Here is a 23,932-nt window from a genome sequence, read left to right as displayed (position 1 = left end):
ATTGCTTGGTGGGCGTGGCTTGGTGGGCATGGCAGGGGAAGGATACTGTAAAAGCTCCATTCCCTCCCCACTCCAGGGGAAGGATACTGTAAAATCCCCATTTCTTCCTGATCAGCTGGGACTTGGGAGACAAAGAATAGATGGGGGCAGGGCCAGTCAGAATTTTTACTACCGGTTCCCTGAACTACTCAAAATTTCCGCTACCGGTTCTCCAGAACTGGTCAGAACCTGCTGAACCCCACCTCTGGTTTACATGGATATTTTATAAGACAAAAAGTCTGGTGTGGTATGGTATGATACTTACATACGATACGTGTATAGAAAATAAAGTTCAATCACAGAAAAAAATACGTTTCCCACTATTCTTGCAAGTGGATACTTCTACCTTACCTTGATCAGAAACAAAACCCCGAGCATTTCTGATCAGGGCTAATACTGAGTTAGATTAGAAAAGGCCTTTCTGCTCTAAAGCAGGTGTGTGGAAAGCGTGAGGTGGAGCCATATGGAGCCTGCCAGCACCATTTTAATGGCCTCCAAATCCCCTTAGATTGGTTGAGGACAAACATTTTGGCTTCCTTTTTGTATTTATGCAGTTGGGGAAATAGAGAAATTTAAGGCAAACAATACATCCCTGCCTAACCTTAAATTCCCTCATAATGGATCCTTGCACATCCACTTTTGGAATGTGGTCTTTGAAATACTGAGTACATCTGGTATGGTCCTTGAACCCAACACCCAAGCACAGATTCCTGATCTAAAGCAACTTTCTGGGTTGTTTCCTCCACCCATTATATAATTCTGTTGGATATGTGCTAGAAGAAACAGAAGCTGTATGAAGTCAGATACTGAAATTTGTAGGTGATTCTGTATTTATGAGTAGATAATGTGGTTCCTTGAACTTAAGGATATATTGAATTTTTTATAACCTACCTATTTTGGAATATTGCTACTCTTTGTGTTTTCTCAAGTGTTGGAGTTACTTGGGATAGTATTTTTCATTCAAAGCATGTAGAAGCTTCATGATGATTTATCACAAAAGATGCTAGGCCACTTACATACCATCAAAAGAAAAAGAGTATCAGCAAAGCAAGGACAAGAAGACACAACTATCAATCAACTGCATGTTCCAAGTTGATCTTTGCATATTTATGGGTAGAAAGGTTGTTTTTAATTTAGGAAGAAATCTGGTATGTATCATGGTGGAGAAGAGATGATCTGTACACTTGCTTAATTTGTTGTTCAGATGCTAATCTTGGTCAAGGACATGGATTTTTTTTTACAACTGCACACTGTTTAAAATTGCTCAGATAGCCCTTTACCAAAGTTTTTGAAGTGTTGAGTTGGAGATTTCTGGAGTAGTTCAATCAAGACAAGATTTAATGGTAAAGCCATGGTTTTACTTAATTGAACGAACAGAAAGCTTCAAATTGAGAAGAAAAGATGGTTTCTACTATTTTGGAATGGATACATGAAATTCTATAAAGGATGGAGGCAGAAAACAATTAATTCTGGAGTCTAACATTACCTAAATAGTTACTCTGCAATCTCTTTCTCTTTTAATTTGGTGGGTTTATTTAAGTGATTATGATATTTGCCTTTCTATTTGTCTTGGCATATGAACGTTGAAGTTCAATGAACAAATGCATCCAAGACTCAATTCTTTCGTTAATGAACATTTATATAGTCCTTCTGACTTGCTGTGCAAATAGTATCCCCCCACTCTCTTTCTCTTTCTCACTACCATAGCAGCAAAACAAAGATTCCTACATCATTATTGAGATTTGTAAACAGCTCTAGTTGTCGCTAAGATGAATATTTTCTTTGAAGAATAATACATAGACATCGGTTTTGTAGGATTAAACCAAATTGCTCCACCAGATTCTTAAAGGCTTTTTTCTTTACAATTACAAAAAGAAAATCTATATAGAGATATAAAATAGAACTGCTTTTTTAAAACAGTTTTGGATATTAATCATTTAGTGACTGATAATCAGGATGTTCATGTTGCAATATTTTCAGGATCAGACTCAATAAATCTAGTAAGAGTTGAAAGTTCAAATATATCTCTCTTTATTTACACTAGGCATTCTATATTCACTGAATATTCACAGATAGAAGCAAGGAATGGGTACGTGCAGCTCCTTATATATACAATGGGTGGAGCTAGGTATGGGAGTGGTAAAGTATGAATACATTAAGAAGTGAAGAATAAATTAACCCCTGATATCCCGTTCATATACTATTTACATATTAGAGAATAAGGCATTTACATGTGACAGTTCATGTGTAAAAATACATTTGACTTGCAGATTGCACATCTTTGGTGTGGCAACTTTTTGGAACTCTGAACATCGATTTTTGAGCTTTTATGTTTAAAACATGGCCTCATTTTTTCCCCCAGATTCTTTTGCAGGAAATAATGCTTTACTGGGAAGGGAAGCTGGAGTAGCTGTAACATGGCTTTTGATGTGCATTGTCTACTATTGTCATGAGTTTGTACCAGATATGATGATTAGACTGCTTTCTGCAGAAAACTCAAGGTTAGATAAATGGATTATGGTAAAGAATTACACAGCCATACGTAAAAGTAGTTGTCCATCTAACAATATCAAGGAACCTTGCTCGTTTTATCTACTAGTCTCAGGTTTGAATTATGTGTTTTCCCTACCTTTTTGAATGACCAGTATGCGCGCACCGGCCAGCTGCTCTCTTTTGGGCTCCAGCACACGCATGCGTGCCAGCCAGTTGGTCTTCACATGAAGACCAGCTGGCTGGTGCGCATGTGTAAGATGGGACCCGGAGGAGCAGCTGGCGAAGGTGCACGTGCCCACAGAGAGGGCTCTGTGTGCCACCTCTGGCACATGTGCCATAGGTTCACCATCACGGTCCTATAGTTTTTGTAACTTCCTTGTTTGATGATTTTCTGGACATTAGCTGAGTATATTAAGCCAGCTGATGGTGAGGAAACAAAAAACAATAATTTTAAAAGGAGGAATCAAAAGGATGTATTCCAGTAGTTTGAACAAGAGCAAGACATGGCCAAGATTCATATGATGAAGGATGAATTTATGTCCTTTGATTTTTTTTAGTGTGGGGGGTTCATTACAGGGGTGAAATGCTCCCAGTTCGGACCGGATTGCCTGATCCGGTAGCGATGGAGGCGGGTGGTTCAGAGAACCGGTAGCAAAAATCCCTGCCCCCCCCATGCCCACCTGAGCCACGTGATCATTAGAGGCTTTTTTTCTTTTAAAAGCCTCTGCCGATCAGGCAACTCAGCTTGGATCATCAGAGGCATTTTTCTTTTAAATGCCTCTGACGATCAGGGAACTCAGCTGGGATCGTCAGAGCCTTTTGAAAGCATTTTTTTACAACCTTTTCGCCAAAGAGGTTGTAGAAAAAATGGTTTTAAAAGTAAAAAAAATAAAATAAAAAAATTGGCCACTCCCACCCAATCACATTACACCCCCCCCACCAAGCCACGCCCACAGAACCGGTAGTAACAAATTTTAGATTTCACCACTGGGTCATTATTCCACATTGATATAATTTCATTGTTATATTGAAAAACTTTATAAATTGGGGAAATATCTTGAGATGAAATGTCTTACAAGCATATTTGGTGAGATTGACAGAAATCTTCTGTAAAGTTAACAGGACTAATATATCTAATATGAGGCAAGTACTCTCGCGTGCATGCGCAAACACCCGCGTATTCGCAGGAGAGCTCCGAAAACCAGCTGGGTCCCCTGAATTGCGCGCATGCGCAGCTGCAGGTGAGTTGGGTGACAGCTCGCATGCCTGGAAAGATGGCTCTATGTGCCATCTTGGGCATACGTGCCAGAGGTTCACCATCACAGATATAGAACAAGTTGCAGTACATCTTGTTGAATAGGATAGGAAAAAGTTTTTAAATGAAATTGTAGGGGGCATTTGCTGAATGGGACTTAATTGTGAATTAATTTTATCAGAGGTTTTTGTCTGTATGAATACCTTGGTAAATAAAGTATGACTGTATTAAGTCCCATGAGGAATACTCCTCTAATTTCATTTTCAGTTATAGAAATTGAAAATATTTAGTGGTTCCTCTCTTGAAACAGCTTATCAGGAGCTTTAATATAGAAAAAAAATCCTGGTTAACTGAAGGAAAACCCTTTTATGAAGTTATCAGTGCAATGAAAAGAATGAAAAATAATTGCTGGATTTTAATTAGCTTCACAAAATCATCTCTTTTGGCACAGTGATAAGAAGGCATAAAGTGGATAATGGAACTGTGTGGATATAGTCAGAAATATTCATAATTGGATTCTCTCATCCTCTTGCCATCGTTATGTAAAAAGATTTCAGCAATTTAAATCCGTAAATTCAATCATGCAAAACCTAGAGTTACAGACATATTTTTGTATCAATTCTTGGTTCTGTACATAACTATGCAAATGTCAACTGAGTATGCATTCTCTAATAATCTGTAATACAACAACCGTGTCAGAAATTAGAAGATTAAATATTAAGCATGACAGCAAATAATTGCTTGTGCTTTAGAGCTTGAAGCATATAATAGATGTACTCGATGCAGCATAAAACAGTGTTTATGTTCAATAGAATTTAAAAGATTAATTAGAGAAGGCATTCTATACTTATTTATACTGAAATGTAATGCCAATCATACTATTTCCTTCTGGGATAAGCAAGATTATGCAAAACACTGAAAAGAGTTAGCAATTTATATTGTGTTAATTAGATATCTTTAGTTTAATAGGAATTTTTGTCTTGTATTTTATACCATACCTACATAACAATATATTGAAAATGTTTTTGATATCTCAAATTCTATATTTATCCATTTGCATTTCATTACAGGTAGTCCTTGATTTATGACCATTTCTGAGCCCAAAATTTTTGTTGCAAATGACACAGTTGTTAAGTGAGTTTGGCCCCATTTTACAACCTTTCTTGCCACAGTTGTTAAGTGAATTACTGCAGTTGTTAAGTCACTGACGTGGTTGTTAAGTGAATCTGGTTTCCCCATTTATTTTGCTGGTCAGAAATCACAAAAAGTGATCACTGCAACCATCATAAATATGAATCAGTTGCCAAGGATGTGAATTTTGATCAGGTGACTATGGGGGTGCTGCAATGGTCATAAGTGTGAAAATAATCATAGGTCAGTTTTTTCAGTGCTGTTGTAACATTCAACGGACACTAAATGAACTGTTGTAGGTCAAGGACTACCCATATTTGTTCTTTGTTCTCTTATTCCTTTGGTTATATTTAATTTTCTTTAAAAATCTTTAAGAAAAAAAGCATGGAAAGAAATAAGAATTAGTAAGATATTGCTATTAATGGCTCAAGTAAGGAAAAGCAAATATAGCTAAATCTAGTTTATTCCAGCATTGCTTGTTCCATATATTTTTAACCATTCACATTCATTCAGCATCCATTTATTCTTGGCCCATTTCTTCTCTTTTTATTGTAGACACTTCTTAAGTATCTTATTCCTAGTGCCATGTGACTTATTTGTAGTGGTGAAATCCAAATTGTTTTACTACCGGTTCTGTGGGCATGGTGTGGCTTGGTGGGCGTGGTTTGATGGGCGTGGCAGGGGAAGGATTCTGCAAAATCTCCATTCTCACCCCACTCCAGGGGAAGATACTGCAAAATCCCCATTCCCTCCCCACTCCTGGAGGAAGGATATTGCAAAATCTCCATTCCCACCCCACTCTGGGGCCAGCCAGGTGGTATTTGCCAGTTCTCCTAACTACTCAAAAGTTCCACTACCAGTTCTCCAAACTGCTCAAAATTTCCACTACCGGTTCTCCAGAACCTGTCAGAACCTGCTGGATTTCACCCCTGCTTATTTGTATGTTACTTGTGACACACCTAACTCTTACTCCTATATATCAAAGTGGACGTAACCATGCAATTACAAACGGTTTCTGTTGACAAACATTCACCTCTTGCCATAGATCACACGCAACCCATTATCTTTTGAATCACATATGCCTGTCTTAAAATTTCTCCATTTTCCTGTCTTTAGTAAATTCCACCCAAGGTAGTCAGATTAATCTGTTTATTTATGTTCTTTGCCATTTATTGCTTACTTCTTTTTTCTGTCACGTAAAACCACTGTGATGTTTCAGACATTCCTCTTTAGAGCCGTATATCCCATACCGTATTTTAGATGGTAGAGGTATCTAATATTTGATGTAAATCTTTCAAGTTCTCAGCCAAACAACCTGACATTATCAACATTCAAAGTACAAATTATGAATGCTGTATAATCATCCGCAAAATGCATTTCTGGCTCTTTCATTGGCACCCTTCACCAAAGCATAACATACAACTGTCATTCATAATTAAGCCTACATTTTCACTTCCCTGCATGTATAAACCAACTGTCACAAAGAAAAGGGGGGACAACCAGTGGTGGGATTCAAGTAATTTAACAACCGGTTCTCTGCCCTAATGATTTCTTTCAACAACCAGTTTGCCAAACTGCTCAGAAAGTTAACAACCGGTTCTCCCGAAGTGGTGCGAACTGGCTGAATCCCACTACTGCATCTTTCCCTTTTCTCTTAAATAACAATGCATTTATATACTGTATGTATTTCTTGGCAGTTGTTTAAGGCCATCGTATCCGACTTTCCTTGGTGTATACATAAAAACAATAATACAGAAGCAGTAATATATATATGTCTACTCTTCTTTTCTCATTTGTTAATTCAGTCTTTTTGTAATTACTTGTCTTACATTCCAAGTCACAATCTTCCCAATGGGCCCACTGATTTCTATCACTCATCACTGCTTTAATGAATCGAGGCTTCTGAATAACACATTTTAGGGAGGTAGAAATGATGCCATTTAGATTTTTAGCTTTAGTTGTATCCATGCTTGCACAGCATTCCCTGTTAACAGTGTGTTGTGGCCCGTCAGCGGCCTGTGCAGCTAGTAGCTGATTCCATCAGCGAGGAGGCTGGTGTGGTGCTGCGCCAGCAGCCTGTGCAGCTGGCACTCGAGTCAGGCAATGAGGAGGCTGGAGAAGATGTGGTGCCAGAGGCGGGGATTCAGCCAGGGCCTTCAGAACCTCCAGAAGCTCCCATAAATGAAGAGGAAGAAGAGGAGGAGCCTCTTCTCGATGCATGGGCGCGCAGAGCTGCCAAAAGGCAGGAGTGGCTCCTCAGGAGGAGGTCTCTTCAAGAGTAAGGCTTGGGGCTAATTGGGCACTCCCTTAGCCTATTTAAGGAAGGACGATGACTGAGGCAATTTGCAGGGAACAACTTCGTTCACTCTCCTTCGCGTCTTGATCTTAGTTCTCTTATCAGCTTCCTCCAAATTGCTTCTGGGCTTTCTGCTAACCATAGTAAGATTACAATTATTTATTCTTTGAATTCTTGTAGGCTGTTAAGAAAGTTAATTAACAGCCTTTGTTTGAAAAAAGACTGATTTAATTTAGTAAACTAAGGTTTGTACAGACTTTGTCTGTGCTGCATTCTTTGGGGTCCGTAGCTGGGGCAGAACACAATGGGAACACTCAGGGCAAATGCTGGCTTCTTTTGGCCAGCATGTCACAAGCACAAGCAAAGCTCAGTTTTTACCCCAAGCATACTCAGACTATTCTATGAAGTTATCATCAGTCATACAGATAGTCCTCAACTTACAATCTTTCATTTAGTGACCGTTCAAAGTTACAACGGCACTGAAAAAAGTGACTTATGAACATTTTTCACACTGATGACCATTGCGGCATCCTCATGGACACATGATCAAAATTTAGACCCTTGGCAACTGGTTCATATTTATGACGATTTGCAATGTGATCACCTTTTGCAACCTTTCTGATCAGCAAAGTCAATGGGGAAGCCAAGTTCATTTAATAACCGTGTTACTAACGGAACAATTGCAATGATTCACTTAGCAACTGTGACATAAAAGGTCATAAGTGGGGCAAAAGTCACCTAACAACTGGCTCAACAACAGAAATGTTGGGCTCAATTGTGATCATAAATCGAGGGCTACCTGTATAGACATTAACTTGCAAGCCAATCTGGTGGGATAGTTACATGCATCCCATCAGGTAGGAGTGTATGCATTATATTGACATGAGCACCAATTTAGTTGAGTGATTAAGGTGCTGGTCTAGAAAACAATAGATTGGGAGTTCTAGTCCTGCCTTAGGCATAAAAGCTGGTCGGGTGACTCTGGGCCACTCACTCTCCCTCAGCCCAGCTCACTTCATAGAGTTGCCATTGTGGGTAAATAGGAGGAGGAAGTAGTATTAAGTATATTTGCCATCCGAGTTATTTATAAAAACATTAAACATGGTTTATAAAGAAAGGAATAAACCTTTCTTATCGTTTGCTTTCTCTGTTTGTAAAAGGATCTGTAGAAACCATAATTTTAGCCACAATTTGCAAAGCATCTTTTTGGATGCTTCCTTCTCCTGCCCATCTTGCAGTGTTTCATTATAGAGATGCATGGAGGACTAGTGGTTTCTAATTAACGTTTTGGAAGATTTAGTGGAACAGCAGTCAATTCGGAAAGATTTAAGCACATCACTTTCTGGCTTCTCTCCTTGAGCACCAAAGTGATCCTTTTCCACTGGAAAAATTTATGGCTAACATTTACACCAGTATTCTTGGATAGCCATTCCTTTCCCTTCATTTCTCCATTCCTTCTGTCCTTCTTCTTAAATTCCATTCCCAGTCTCCCCACCTCCAACCCTGAGGCCAAAGCAACAAAAGGTATAAAGCTTCCAAGATAGATACCTCATTTTTATTTCCTGTAATGTCTTGCAGCCGATGGCTGATTGGAGACATCATGTGAAATCAGAATGAAGACTAGATCCAATAGCTTTATGTTGTCCAGAAGCTTCTTAGGCTACTATCTGCTTCTACTATTGTGCAGGTCATAGATGAAAAAGTTATCTTCTTCAGTTAGCAGGGCAGTTTCCATCCCCCTTTTGAAATTGAAGTCAGCCATGAAACAGGCATGGACTGCTTTTGTTCCATGTCTATGGAGATTCTCAGTCATCCAGGTCATGGTTGTCCCAAAGGTGCTTTTTCAGGAGGCAACTAGACTTTCTTGTTTTTTCTTTGAAGATGTTTTACTTCTCATCCAAGAAGCTTCTTCAGTTCTGACTGGATGGTGGAGAATGGAAGGATTTATATTCCTTCCAGACAGCTGCTCATTTGCATTCTTTTAGAGCAGCGGTTCTCAACCTGGGGGTTGCGACCCCTTTGGGGGTCGAACGGCCATTTCCCAGGGGTCGCCAAAGCCCTCTCTCGCCCCCCCGCCTTCACTCACCCTCTGCCTCTGCTGGATCGCCCGGTCGCCGTTCGCTTACCCCGCCCACTCCCAATCTATTGCTGCTCCGGAGTCCCAGCTGATGGCTAGAGGAAAAAAACTTTAAATTGTTGCCGTGGGGCTTCAAAGAGCTAGCTGCAAAGAGGTAAATTCCTGGAGCAAGTTTTTTTCCCCCTAGCTATACTGAAAAGAGAAAGCGAAAGCAGGGTCTTAGCTGCAACGTGACAAAATGAGGCAGAGAGGTTTCTTTTTCTTTTTCCTCACCAAAAAAGATAGGTACAAAACTGCAAACAATGGGAAATTTAGGGCAAGAGGAGGTTCAAGATTTTAAAACACAAAAGAAAAAAAGCTCTATTTAACTAGGGAATTGTAATAATTGAGATACTATTAATTGTATATTGTGTTGAAAGCAGAAATGGTTAAGTTGTGGTTTGGAGGAATATATGGGGGAAATTATTTGGTTTATTATTATTGGTAAATATAATTAATTGATTTGTAAGAAATTGGATTGCATGGAAATAATTGGAATATTCATGTTCATATTGATAAATATACAAAAAAGATAGTTATATAACTAATTGATTTATATTAAAATGTTGAATTTGTATTAAACAACTGTATTACATAATTAACCAATGTGAGGATGGATATAAAAATAGATGACAATGCAAAGGGGTATAATATAGAATAGAAGGGAAAAATTGAATTTGATTAAGATTAGAGATGAGGATGAAGGGTAATATTGGTTTTTTTAAAAAATAGTTGAGGAATAAATATGGTAAAAAGGAAATATAGAAATTGTAAATGTAATTGAAATGACTAAATACTGTGTTGGAAGAAATATCCTTCTGGGTTCTGCTCCAAGTGGGGAAAAAGACACTGGAAACATGGAGACAGTTTGGAAAGATGTTTTAATAGTGGACAGGATCACATGGCTTGATGGGGCCCATTGTGTTAGTTTCTGTTGCTATTGTGTTGCAAATGTCCTTTGACAAAGGATTGACTTTCTGCCTCTGGCCCATTAACAAAGGGTGGGGGGCAGGAAGGTGGGAGCTGCTTTGTCTGTAAAATATGCTTCTCCATTTCTCATCCAGGGAAATATAATATTCTGCCTTTTTAATATTTCCCAAAATATTTCATTCTTCTAGGAAAGGGGTGGCTGCTAACCTCCTACAACTGTTTAAATTTGTGGACCGGCCAAATACTCTGTTCAAAGAAAATATGTTGTATGTTTGTATGTGTGTTTCTAATTATTGCTATTTATTCCTATTTGTTCTCTTTTATTCTTTAAAGTTTAACAATTCATTCTTTATCTTAATATCTTTATATTTGTTTGGGGTTGGCTTTCTTCCCTTTCATCTTTTTTATTGTACAGCAATCTTTCTCCTCAAACCTACCACCTTTGTCTTTTCTTTCTTACTTACTTTCTCTTCCCCCCTCTTCTTCTTCTCCCTACTTCCTCTTTCTCCTTCTTCTCCTCTCTTCCTCCCTCTCTTACCTTCACTCCTATTCTAATTTCCCTTCCCTTCCTTCATCCCTCTCTATTGCTGTATCCTTTTATGCATATGGACTACTCAGAGGGCTGAAAAAGTTATTTTTGACTGGTCCTCGCACTTTTGACCAGTCCTCGAACTTACAACTGTCCTCACATTTTACGTTTTTGCCCTATCTTGTCACCATGGTGAAGAGAAGCAGTTGTGAAATGAGTGACATGGTTGTTAAGAATGCTACAATGGACATAAATGATGACCAGTCATAAGTGCGAAGACCGGTCAAAAGTGCAAGGACCTGTCAGAAATCACTTTTTTCAGCCCTCTGGGTAGTCCTTTTGTGCATATGGACTACTCAGAGGGCTGAAAAAGTTATTTTTGACTGGTCCTTGCACTTTGGACCAGTCCTCGAACTTACGACTGTCCTCACATTTTACGTTTTTGCCCTATCTTGTCACCATGGTGAAGAGAAGCAGTTGTGAAATGAGTGACATGGTTGTTAAGAATGCTACAATGGGCATAAATGATGACCAGTCATAACTGCGAAGACCGGTCAAAAGTGCGAGGACCTGTCAGAAATCACATTTTTCAGCCCTCTGGGTAGTCCTTTTGTGCACAGGGACTACTCAGAGGGCTGAAAAAGTTATTTTTGACTGGTCCTCGCACTTTTGACCAGTCCTCGAATTTACGACTGTCCTCACATTTTACGTTTTTTGCCCTATCTTATACCATGTTGAAGAGAAGCAGTTGTGAAATGAGTGACATGGTTGTTAAGAATGCTGCACAGGCATAAATGTGAGGATGGTCATAAGTGTGAGGACCAGTCAAAAGTGCGAGGACCTGTCAGAAATGACTTTTTTTCAGCCCTCTGAGTAGTCCCTATACACATAGCCATGGCCACCCGGTCACATGACCAGCTAGCCACGCCCACTCGGTCACATGACCTCCAAGCCACGCCCACAAAATAAGCCACGGCCACAGAACCGGTAGTAAAAGAAATTTAGAACCCACCCCTGGTTGGGGGTCACCACAACATGAGGAACTGTATTAAAGGGTCGCGGCATTAGGAAGGTTGAGAACCACTGTTTTAGAGACTCGTTGAGCCCACTTGGAGGTTTATCTGTGTCCTCAGTGCCACCCGAGTAATGCAAATGGCTGTGGAGCCTTCTTGGCTGCAGGATATTTTCTGCCCTGTGCCCTTTTACTGTTGAAGAGAGGTGCAAGCTGTTGGGGATGAGTCTGTGTTGTCTACATCTCAAACTGAACTTCAACTGGGTTCCTGTAGTCTCCAGTTTTTCTGGAAATCCGTTCATACTCGCACACCATTCGTAGGGTGTTCATCCCATTTTATTCCATGTTTTTATGTACAGTATGTTATATAATTTCAGCTTTTCAATGTAATAATATGCATGCTTACATGGGTATGGCTACAGAATTCTCTAACACTTTCTGATAATTGGGTATGTGTATTAATATATTTATAAATTTGATGTTTATCCTGTTTTTACTACTTCATAGGTAACTCAATGTAATGAATTTACCTAATACTCCTTCCTCCTCCTATTTCCCCCACCACCACTACCAACAATATGAGGTGGCTGGGCTGGGAGATATTGTGACTCTGACCCCCGAGGCCGACTTATCAGAGGGAGAAGGCTCCGAACATGAAGGAGAGGAGTTGGCCAGGCCTCCCTCTCCAGGACCCTCCTCTCTGGCAATGCCTCAGGTGTCTCCCGTAGGAGAAGAGATTGGCCAGGAGCCAGGTATTTCCTCGCAGTCGGACAGTGACGGAGATAAGTCTTGGCTGGATCCACGCCAGCGTTGGAGAGACAAGCGCACGCAGCAGAAAAGGAGGCGTGCCAGAGATTAAGCTGAGTCACTGGACAACACCCCACAGGGGATAAAAGGGGGTGAGGTGGCCATTCAGACTCTGTGACGGACAAAACTAACTACTAGCGAGTCACATTGTATCTTTGAAACAAAGTTATCTGCCTTGGATTTAATACGGACTGAACTTGACAAGAATTTGTTGTCTGCCAGTTTTATTTAACCCCTGGATATCTGTTTGTGTGTGTGTGTGAGACAGGGACAGAACAGGAGAGTGACTAGCCCCGTGATGGCGAACCTATGGCACACAATGCCCTCTCTGTGAGCATACAAGCTGTAGCCCCAGCTCAGCTCTGCCGTGCATGTGCGTGCGCCTCCCGCCGAGCAGCTAGTCTTCGGGTCTTTGCTGTGCAGGCACGGGGAGATTGCATGTGGGGGGCCATGCGTGCATGCATGGGAGGCAGGGGGCATGCAGGGGGCGTGCATGCTTGCATGGGGGGGATGCATGTGGTGGTCCATGTGCACATGAGTGGGGGCGGGGCACATGTGGGAGTCGCATGTCCACATGCGGGGAGCAGGACACATGCAGGAGGCTCACACATATGCACAGGGGGCGGGGCCCATGCACATGCATGGGGCCCACACATGCATTGCATGTTGGGAGTTCAGGAGTGCGTGCTTTGGGCATTCATCCGGAAAAGGTTAGCCATCACTAGACTAGCCTAAAGATACCCGACTATCTTTCATATCAAAGGCAGGATTAAAATAATACAAAAAAGATGTTGAGATTCTAGACCAGGGGTCTCCAAACTTGGCAACTTTAAGACCTTTAAGACTTAAAGACCTTTAAGCTTTGCTGACTGAGGAATTCTGGGAGTTGAAGTCCACAGGTCTTAAAGTTGCCAAGGAGACCCCTGTTCTAGACAGACCAGAGAAGAGCAACAAAGATGACGACAGGCTGGGAGGGTAAAACATAAGATGAACGGTTGCATAGACTGACATCTTTAGTATAACGAAGAGAAGGACTGGGGGTGGCGTGATAGCAGTCTTCCAATATTTCAGGGGCTGTCACAAAGAAAAGGGGGGACAACCAGTGGTGGGATTCAAGTAATTTAACAACCGGTTCTCTGCCCTAATGATTTCTTCCAACAACCAGTTTGCCAAACTGCTCAGAAAGTTAACAACCGGTTGTCCCGAAGGGGTGCGAACTGGGGACAACCTATTCTTCAAAGCACTTGAGGGCAAGTCATGAAGGAACTTATCAAAGAGAGATCCAACCTAGAACTAAGGAGAAATTTCCGGATGGTTAGAACAATTCAGTGGAAAGACTTGTGGGTGCTCCAAAACTGGAGGTTTTTAAGAAGAGATTGCACAGCCATTTGTCTGAAATGATGTAGGGTCTCCTGCTTGAGTAGGGTTTTTTACCAGTAGACCTCCAAGTTTCTTTCATATAATGTTCCATTATAAGAATTCACAGACTCCTGATTTCTAGACCAGCTAGAAATCACCACAATACCAAACTGGAGTATTTATAAAATAAATATAATAATTGTATATAAAATAAATGTAATATTATAAAATCACAACCCCCCTACCCCACAAAATGGATTGACATCGCAGTTGTGACAGCAGGACTGACAGCAGCCTTATTAAAATCTGTGGGATTTTCCTTCGACAAAATAGAATTAGGGTTTCAGTCTAGAAAATGGACTCAAATTCTACAATTTATTAACACACATTCATAAATACTTGGATGTGAGCGAGTATGCAATGTACTAGAGTAGCAAAGGGTGCTTTCTTCTGTGTGTTTGTGACTCAGTGAGTGTCTCCTTCTTTGATTTTCCTCTATTTAGGTTACTTTGGCAAGATGTGTATGTACAATGCTAGCCAGGATTTGGATGGACCTAGTATTTCATTACCTTTTATGAAAGGAGGACATTGAAGAGTCTGTGTTGGCTGGTAAATTGCCCTGCAAGCAATCCAATTTCTTGTCAATGAAAGGGTTCTGTTGATACCAGTCTCTGTTAATGTTTGCACCCAATAGATGCCACTTATGCATTCATGCTGTAGAAAAGGTTCAGATTTATTCCACAGGCTGAATTGATATAGTACAAATGTGTTTTACATGGTGGAGCCATTTAAAACCATTATTTCTTAAATAGACGCGAGGAGGAGGAAGAGGAAAGGGTACTGTAATTTCAGTCACTGTCAGCTTTCTTACCAAAAATAATTTGCAGAACGATGCAAATTATATACAGTATCAGAGGTGGGTTTCAGCAGGTTCTGACCAGTTCTGGAGAACCGGTAGTGGAAATTTTGAGTAGTTTGGAGAACCGGTAAATACCATCTCTGACTGGCCCCGCCCCCATCTATTCTCTGCCTCCTGAGTCCCAGCTGATCGGGAGGAAATGGGGATTTTGCAATAACCTTCCCCTGGAGTAGGGAGGGAATGGAGATTTTGCAGTATCCTTCCCCTGTCACGCCTGCAGAACTGGCAGTAAAAATTTTTGAATCCCACCACTGTGCAGTGTGTATTGATCTAGAATGGTCAGTGTATTAATATGGGGAAAAAATGTAGGAGACTAGTTCCTGGGCTGATTTGATATTTCCCAGGGAATAAATTCTCCTATCTCTGAATGTCACAAGGTTTCACAAAGAACCAGGATTGCTGATTTTTACAATCCAGAATATAATCTGAAGGCAAAGGCCTTCGGGGGGCGTCAAGGGACGGGGCAGGATCAAAAAGGTTGGTGGCTGCAGCTACATGATGGAAACCCAACTCTTTTTTTGTATAGGTAGTCCTCGATTTATAACCACAATTGAGCCCAAAATTTCTGTTGCTAAGTGAGACAATTGTGAAGTGAATTTTGCCACATTTTACAACCTTTGTTGCCACAGTTGTTAAGAGAATCACTGCAGTTGTTAAATTAAAAGCATGGTTGTTTAAGTTAATCTGGCTCCCCCATTGATTTTGCTTGTCAGAAGGTCACAAAAAATGATCACTTGATCCCGGGACACTGCAACCATCATAAATACGAACCAGTTGCCAAGCATCCAAATTTTGATCATGTGACCATAGGTATGTTGCAACAGTTGTAAGTGTAAAAATCAATCATGTCGCTTTTTTCAGTGATGTTGTAACTTTGAATGGACACTAAATGAACTGTTGTAAGTCAAGGATTACCTGTTCATGCATAAGTGCTTTGTCTTCATTTAAAAAAAAAATCTGTTTTGTAAGGCAATTCTTTGAAATATTAGGATCCTTTTGGATTGTTTTAATCTCATCGGCACTACTGATTTTCCTATACGATTTGTATTGCTTTTGTTCTCGGGAGTTGAAGTTGGCGTGGGATAACTTCTTGGTTGTTTAGGTAGATTAGTAGGTGAGTCCTGATTTTGTTGGAATGCATAGTAACATTTTAGGAAAATAACCTATTGCTTGCAGCAGGACACTAGAAGAAATGTATCCTTTTCCATATTCAGTTTATCAAAAGAAATATATTTATATGTATCTTTTTAAATTAAGTTATTGCTGGTATCAATGAGTAATTGTCATATTATGCTGATACTAATAGGATCGTGAGAACTCATTACATCACAGATCTCAATGGCGCTCTTTTCTTCTTTCCTCCAGACAGAGGTCACCTTTCAAGACAGGCCAATCAGAAAATAGACAACATTAGTAATACTAGAGCTTTCCTTTATTGATTATGGTCTGTAACAGAGTAAAAAAAAACACTTACAAAAAAAGAAACAAAGAAATAGAAAGTGTAGGAAAAAAAATTGATAAGGAGAAAGAAAAATAGAAAAGAAAGGAAAAAGAAGATAGCAAAGAGGATATTTGTGTGTGTGTGTGTGTGTGTGTGTGTGTGTGAGATTTCCCTCTTTTTCATAAGTATAAACAATTTGAACAACTTATCACATTCTCTTAAAACACCACAAACAAACTCTTCATCCAATATCACATCATTTATGCATAAGCATCTTTCACTAAGGGTTAAAAGAGACTTACCTGGTGAATGTTATAAGTGTCAACTGAAAGGTTTTTAATAGTTGAAAAGCAATTAAAAAGCAATTTCCAAAAGTGATTTAAAGAATGAGGCTTAGCAGAACTTTGTCCACTTAGGTTACATTGTGGTTGTGAGCTTTGTTGGAACCCCTCAACTTCCAGCCACTCAACTCATGAGCTGACTGCAAAAATTGATTCCTGCAGTTTGTTCATGAGAAGCAGCTGTCCGGAGTACGTATGGGTAATCTCACAGTCTCTCCTTTATCCAGAGAGATTGTGCCAATTAGAAATTTTGTTTGGCATGGATCTTGCCTCAGTGCTGTCTCTGCTCCTTCAGAGATATCTAGTTCACCAGGAATCCTTGCTGGAAACTGTCAGGACTATCTTTATATTGAAGATTTCTAGGAGATGTAAGCTCTGAATCATTACTGTTTTCTTACTTCTATGAATATGATGCTTTAGCAATGGGAAATTCAAGTGTTATATATCAAAAATGGACAGCCTTTGCAGGTCAAGATCCATGCTTAATGGAATTTGGGGGGCAGGAACAGGGCTGCACTCCCTGTGTGAATAACACAAAGTGCACTTAATTTGAAAAATATTTTTCTTGCGAAGTTAAGGTTATTTTTTTTAAAAAAAAATTAATATTACATTTTTGTCTGTATTGAACTAAAAACGTATCTTCCCTGGATAAGGTCAGTGGTTAATTTTAGTACTAATGGCTCACTGTTAACTTCAGTATTAATTCAGAAGCCCGTTGCCCTCCCCTTTATGATTACATTCTGCAAAATATAGATAATCCTTAGACATTGCAGTAATTTTCTGGATTAGTTCATTCAGACACAATTGCGTTTATGATCAATACCTGATTTATTTAAGGTTTTCCACTTCTGGATGCTTGTATAACTCCCTGAACACTTTGGGTCTGGAAGGATCTAATACATGTTTCCCAATTCTCTTTCATTTTTAATATTTTGATTTCTACTCAAAGAATACATTTTTAAAAAAGAGCATTAGTTTTACTGTAGAAAAGAGGAGACATTTTATGTTTGGCTATTGGTGATTTGTGACTTTTGGCAATTTAATTTGGTACCTGAACATCTCTAAAACACTGCCAATAACCCCCTCCCCTTTTTGATGGCTTAACTGCATTACAATGAAGTAAACAACTTGCCTTTCAAAACATTGTTATCCCCTATCTCTACAGAAATCTTCCTGATCTATCTTCCTGTTGAATTCTCCGATCAGTTGGTATGCTGGTGATGAAAAAGGGTTTTAAAAAATAGCCAACATTAAACTTTCCTGTAGTGCAGAAATGTTCCTTTATCTGATTGCTTGAAGAAAATGCATTACTTGTACTAAGAAACATTTTCTTTCCTGAGAGATGTCCAACTTTTCATTATAATGCTGGCCAGGTGCTTGGGAGTTCCAGCTGTTGTACTCCGGCTTCAACATTTGGAAGTGCCAAAATCCAAAGGACCACATTGTTGTTAGTTGTGAAGTCGTGTCCGACCCATCACGACCCACGGACAACATTCCTCCAGGCCTTCCTGTCCTCTGCCATCCTCTGGAATCCATTTAAACTCATGCCTACTGCTTCAGTGACTCCATCCAGCCACCTCATTCTCTGTCGTCCCCTTCTTTTGCCCTCAATCTTTCCCAGCATTAGGCTCTTCTCCAGTGAGTCCTTCCTTCTCATTAGGTGGCCAAAGTATTTGAATTTCATCTTCAGGATCTGGCCTTCTAAAGAGTAGTCTAGGACTGACCGGTTTGATCGCCTTGCAGTCCAAGGGACTCACAGGAGTCTTCTCCAGCACCATAAAAGGACCACTAGGTGATGGCAGAGTTGGGGTTTTCTGAATCTGTCACAGTCACCCAGATTTTTGGTGCTTTGATGTATTTATTTAATATGCAATTATTTATAGGCCAATCATTTCCCAAAGGACATTTGTTATGCAGTTTAAAAAAAATTCAGTAATTAAAGGCCACTGAGAATCTAATTGCAAAGGTTACCCAATGTCATGATTGTCCATATGCTCTGTGAAATAAGAATGATGTTTAGCACTTCCTAAAAACTAGGAAGCATAAAGTTTACATAGGATGGGCGAGAAGCAACATAGGACTGAAAAGAAAATCAGCGGCATGTTTTAATTGGACTCACAGACAAAGCAGGAATCAATGCAACAGCTATACATGGGTGTTAATGTTGCTGAATCAGCTTCCGTCAGCAGTTAACTGCTCATTTTGGACTAGCTAAAGCTTCTGAATCTTCTTCAGTGGCAACTCCATCTTAAAAAAACAAACAGGAATATGGCAGCACCTTTTTCGATTAACAAATTTTATTAAAAGGAATAAGCTTTCTTGAGCTGCAGTCCACTTCATCAGATGCATAGAGTGGGCTGTGCGTCATATTTTCTTGCTGATATTTATTTTCTGTTCTGATCAGGTAAGCATACTTCTAGACCAAAGGGGAAAGAGTACTCAAGCAGAAAACAACGCCCTAATCAAGGAACTACCAAGGAGAAAATCACATCCCTACCAACATTGACAGAGCAAGCTACTGTAGATACATAAATAGGGAGCAAACCCAACACCCAGTAGCACTGATGATATTACCTTGTCAGGAATGAAACGTCTGCAAGAAAACAATCAGGCTCAGAGCCCATTAAGGACTCCTCACATATTCTCTTCTTTTGCCAGGCAATACACAATACAGGCAATAGTGATTTTAACTCTATATTCTTATCTTTTTCATGAAAACCTATCTTTTTCAGCAAGCCGGGTTGGCTTAAGAAGAAATTTTTAAGATTTTTAAATCCTTTTAATTAGTCTGCGATTTTTAATTTTTTGGGCCAAATTTTATATATATTTTTAAATGTTTTAATATTTGTATTCTATGTTTCTTATCTTGGCTGTACACCGCCCTGAGTCCTCAGGGAGAAGGGCGGTATATAAATTCGAAATTAAATTAAATTAAATTAAATCTATTGTACACAATTGATTTATTTGTTTGTGAAAAGGTCCATAATTTTAAACCAACTGCTATTGAATATGATGAGCAGGTAAATATTCTGAGATATAGTATACATTCTGCCCGGAGCAGGGAAGGGTTAGTAGTAAGTAACAGCATCTTACAGAAATTATTTTTGAGTTCTACCTCTAAAAACTAATGCCAGGGATGGAAATTATATAGAGTGGTTAATCTGCCCTTTGCACATTTATACTCTTCAAATGGCTTCTTTACCCAGGGGGCCCCCCGGAGTGCACATCTGCTGTATGGCAGTTTGGTTTGCAGTGCTGGAGGCATGGAAGATTATTTTGCAATGCAACATTACAGAGAGACACGAGGCACTGAATTGCAGTATATTTTTCATTAGATACGGTTGACTCAAGGGTCAGAAAATATGCGTGTATATGCATTACGTTGTATATTAGGAATATTGCATAAATTTAAAGGTTGAGGTACATATTCAAGAGAAGAACTAATAAACTGTATACCGGCAATCCAGAAGTGGGTTTCAGCAGGTTCTGACCAGTTCTGGATAACCGGTAGTGGAAATTTTGAGTAGTTTGGAGAACCGGTAAATACCACCACTGACTGGCCCCATCCCCATCTATTCTCTGCCTCCCGAGTCCCAGCTGATCAGGAGGAAATGGGGATTTTGCAGTAACCTTCCCTAGGAGTCTCTTTTTCTCAGTCTCAACTCGTGGAAGACTGAGTCGAACTAGGGAACACCAGGCACGGGAGGCGTGGCCAATAAAAATAGACTCGGTCTCCAAGTAGAGAAGCAGAGTTACACCCATTCCTGGATGATCTTTCCCGCACCCCGAGAAGGAGCATATCAGGTAGGACCAACGCCCTTTCTCTGCCTCCCGAGTCCCAGCTGATCAGGAGGAAATGGGGATTTTGCAGTAACCTTCCCCTGCCACACCCACCATGCCACGCCCGCCATGCCATGCCCACCAAGCCACGCCCACAGAACTGATAGAAATTTTTTTTGAATCCTACCACTGTGGCAGTCCTCAACTTATGACCACAATTGAGCCCAAAATTTCTGTTGCTAAGTGAGACAATTGTTAAGTTAATTTTGCCCCATTTTACGACTTTTCTTGCCACATTGGTTAAATGAATCATTACAGTTGTTAAATTAGTAACATGAGCGTTAAGCGAATCTGATTTCCCCATTGACTTTGCTTGTCAGAAGGTTGTAGAAGGGGATCTTGTGACCCCTGCAACTCATAAATGTGAGTCAGTTGCCAAGCGTCTGAGTGTAATTCATGTAACCATGGGGATGCTGCAATGGTCATAAGTGTGAAAAATGGCCATAAATCACTTTTTTCAGTGCCATTGTAACTTCAAACCGTCACTAGCTGAACTGTTGTAAGTTGAGGACTAACTGTAGTTAGAAAGAAGTGACAGAGTAGGCCTACTGGAGATATATGCTTTGTTTGACAGGAAATCACTGGCTAAAATCTGATTTCAATGTTCTTGAACAGCTTTGTTGACTGAGTTTTATTAAAATATCATAAGTATCTATGCTAGAATTTTCATTGTTGACTACAGTTGTAGCTGTTGGGCGATATCAAAGGGAGGACTTTTAAAATCAAAGTTAGATTTTTTTGTAGGATTATGATAGAACAGATTTAATTCCTGCCTGTGAGGATATTTTTCTAGTTGCTCCCATTACCAGATGTACGTATTTTTCAGAGTATAAGAGGCACATTTTTCCCTCCTAAAAGAGGCTGAAAATTTGGGTGTGTCTTATACTCCGAATGTAGCTTTTTCGCAGCATTTTTTCCAGCCCTAATGAGGCGCTAGCGAGTGAAGCAATCTCCGTGCTAAGCTTTTTTTCAGTGAAGCGATTTTCCATGCTTTGCCTGCTCCCTCCGACTCTCAGCTGTGAAGCTTTTTTTCAGCGCTAACAAGTGAAGCGATCTCCGTGGTTTGCCTGCTTTTCTCATTGCTTCTCTCTCCAAAGATCGGTTGTGCTTTAGAAGCTGTTTTTCATCCCCAAGCAGGGGATAAAAACCAGCAAACTAATGTGCTGAAACTGACCAGACTAAGGACGCTAGCCAGATGAATACCTGGTAGGCAGATTTCCCCCCCTATTTTCCTCCCCAAAAACTAAGCTGTGTTTTATACTCCCAAAAATACAGTATTTGTTTCTTTATGCATTTAAATCAAAAGTGAGGCTGCCTAACTTCATAAACACTTGGAACTAGGACAATTGACAGCCGCCAAGTTGGCATGGATGTGATGTGAATAGGTGGGTGTGGCTGGGTTGGCACAAATGGGTGGGCATGGCCGGGTGGGCATGGAGGAGAGGGTGTGTCTGGCTTGATGCCACAGACTCAGCACCATTGATTCGGCGTGACCAGGTGGGTGCAGATGGGTGGGCGTGGCTGTGTTGATGCCGGAACAAGTCACAATGGCGCTCCATCAGTTGTTGGTGTTAATGCGGAACAAGCCACAACTTGGCACCCCATCAGCTCCTCACCTCCCTAAACTGCTGGCAGCCAAGCACACACACACACACACACACACACACACACACACACACACACACCGCCGCGCCCACTCATCCACACTGACTTGGCCACTGTGAGTCATCCCCTCCCAAACCCTTTATTTTCCCCAATGCTCTATATTGTACCTTTTAATTTTTGAAAGAGAAAACGGGAGATGAAAGATGACAAGAAACTTGAGAAAGAAAAATCAATTTAATCATTGGACTTACTGATGTTAAATTGTTATTTTTGTGTGTATGTGCTTCCTCTTCCTCTTACGCTCTTTTCTACGTTTTGTGGCATTTCTGAAGATATTACCAGATTGAATGGATTCTTCTTTGTAATGTTATAAATAGAATTTGAAGTTTGAATTTGAGGTCCTAGGTGCTTTGCACAGTCTCTGCATGTCATTGGAACTTAAGATACAAGCATCAAATGAATGTTAGATTAGGAGATGTCAAAAAAAAAAGCCATTAAAAAAAATATGGATAGTTTTATAACTATATAATGTCAATGCTATGAGAAGTTCAGGATCTGGTTTCCCAAGATGCTTGCAGCACCGGCCTCCCTACCTCATCTACATTTTTTTACATTTAAAATGCTTTTAATTAAAATAGAGAGAGAGAGAAAGAGGCCAGCAGACTGCAAAGCATTATGTTAACATTATCTTTTCCAAGAACTGCTTCTAAGCCCCGAATGGCACCTATAGGCTTTCAGAGAAATTAAAAATGGACAGCTACAGCATAGGGCTTTGCTTAGAAATGTATCTTCTTTCCATAAAAGATTGAAGTTGAACTTTGAAGCAGTCTGCTAGAAAGTATATTGATACTTTTTGTACTTTAGTGTTGGAGGAGACTCATAAAAATACCCTGAACAGCAAAACCCCCCAAACAAATAAATCAGCAAACAAATCAACCAAGTTCAAATTTGAGCCCAAATGACCAGAGTCAAATTAACCTAGTTTACACTCATTATATGAAGAGCCATTTCTCTGAGAAAGCTCTAGAAATAGCAATAGCACATAGACTTATATACCATTCCATAATGCTTTAGAGTACTCTCTGAGCAGTTTACAACATCAGCATATTTTCCCCAACAATCTGGGTCCTCGTTTTACTGACCTTGGAAGGACGGAAGGCTTAGTCAACCTTGAACCCATCAGGATCAAACTCTAGACTGTGGGCAGAGTTAGCCTGCAGTACTGTATTCCAACCACCGTGCCATCAGAGCACGGGAAAGGTGGAAAGAAAGAGAAGAGGACAACCAGCAGCAAAGTGAATAGACTCGATTACAATGATGATAAACTGAAGGCCAGCTCCTGGAGAAAATCTGTCTATGTGGTTGCTAAGAGTTGGCACATAATCAATCAAGCCAGGAGCAGGAAAGGTCTGGCATAAGGTTGAGATAGGCAGCATTCTGATATATGAGAGCTTTCTAATTATATATGTCCCATTTAGCAGCCATTTTCATGTTGCTCCAGTTACTTTACTATTATTTAATTTCCTGAGGATGTTTCCTTTTAATCATGTGTGTGACTGGTAAGAGACCTTTGATAATGCTAGCATGATAGATGGATGGATGGATGGATGTTGCAAATGAGCAAGCTGTTCCAACAGTAATTCCTCCATATGTCTGCAACATTTCACAAGTGCCCACCAAGCCCCCCAAAGTTGGGACCTTTGCTTATGTTTAAGATATTCTGCAATTTTATGTTCCAGAATGTCATGTTGAATTGCTAAGTGAGCTCCACATCTTACATTATAGTCAGTGGTGGGCTGCTGCATGGTCGCAAGGGTTC

At 40.1% G+C, this 23,932-nt stretch overlaps 1 protein-coding gene across 2 annotated transcripts in view; it reads left to right on the top strand.

Moving 5' to 3' along the window:
• CHST11 (carbohydrate sulfotransferase 11) overlaps positions 1-23,932 on the top strand; it is a 223,666-nt gene that overhangs the window by 20,717 nt on the left and 179,017 nt on the right. The window lies entirely within an intron of this gene.

The sequence above is a fragment of the Pituophis catenifer genome, unplaced genomic scaffold (assembly GCF_029215685.1).
Source record: "Pituophis catenifer annectens isolate HBS135680 unplaced genomic scaffold, rPitCat1.0.hap2 SCAF_7, whole genome shotgun sequence".
Classification (NCBI taxonomy): Eukaryota; Metazoa; Chordata; class Lepidosauria; order Squamata; family Colubridae; genus Pituophis; species Pituophis catenifer.
This window is presented reverse-complemented; position numbering and strand designations above follow the sequence as displayed.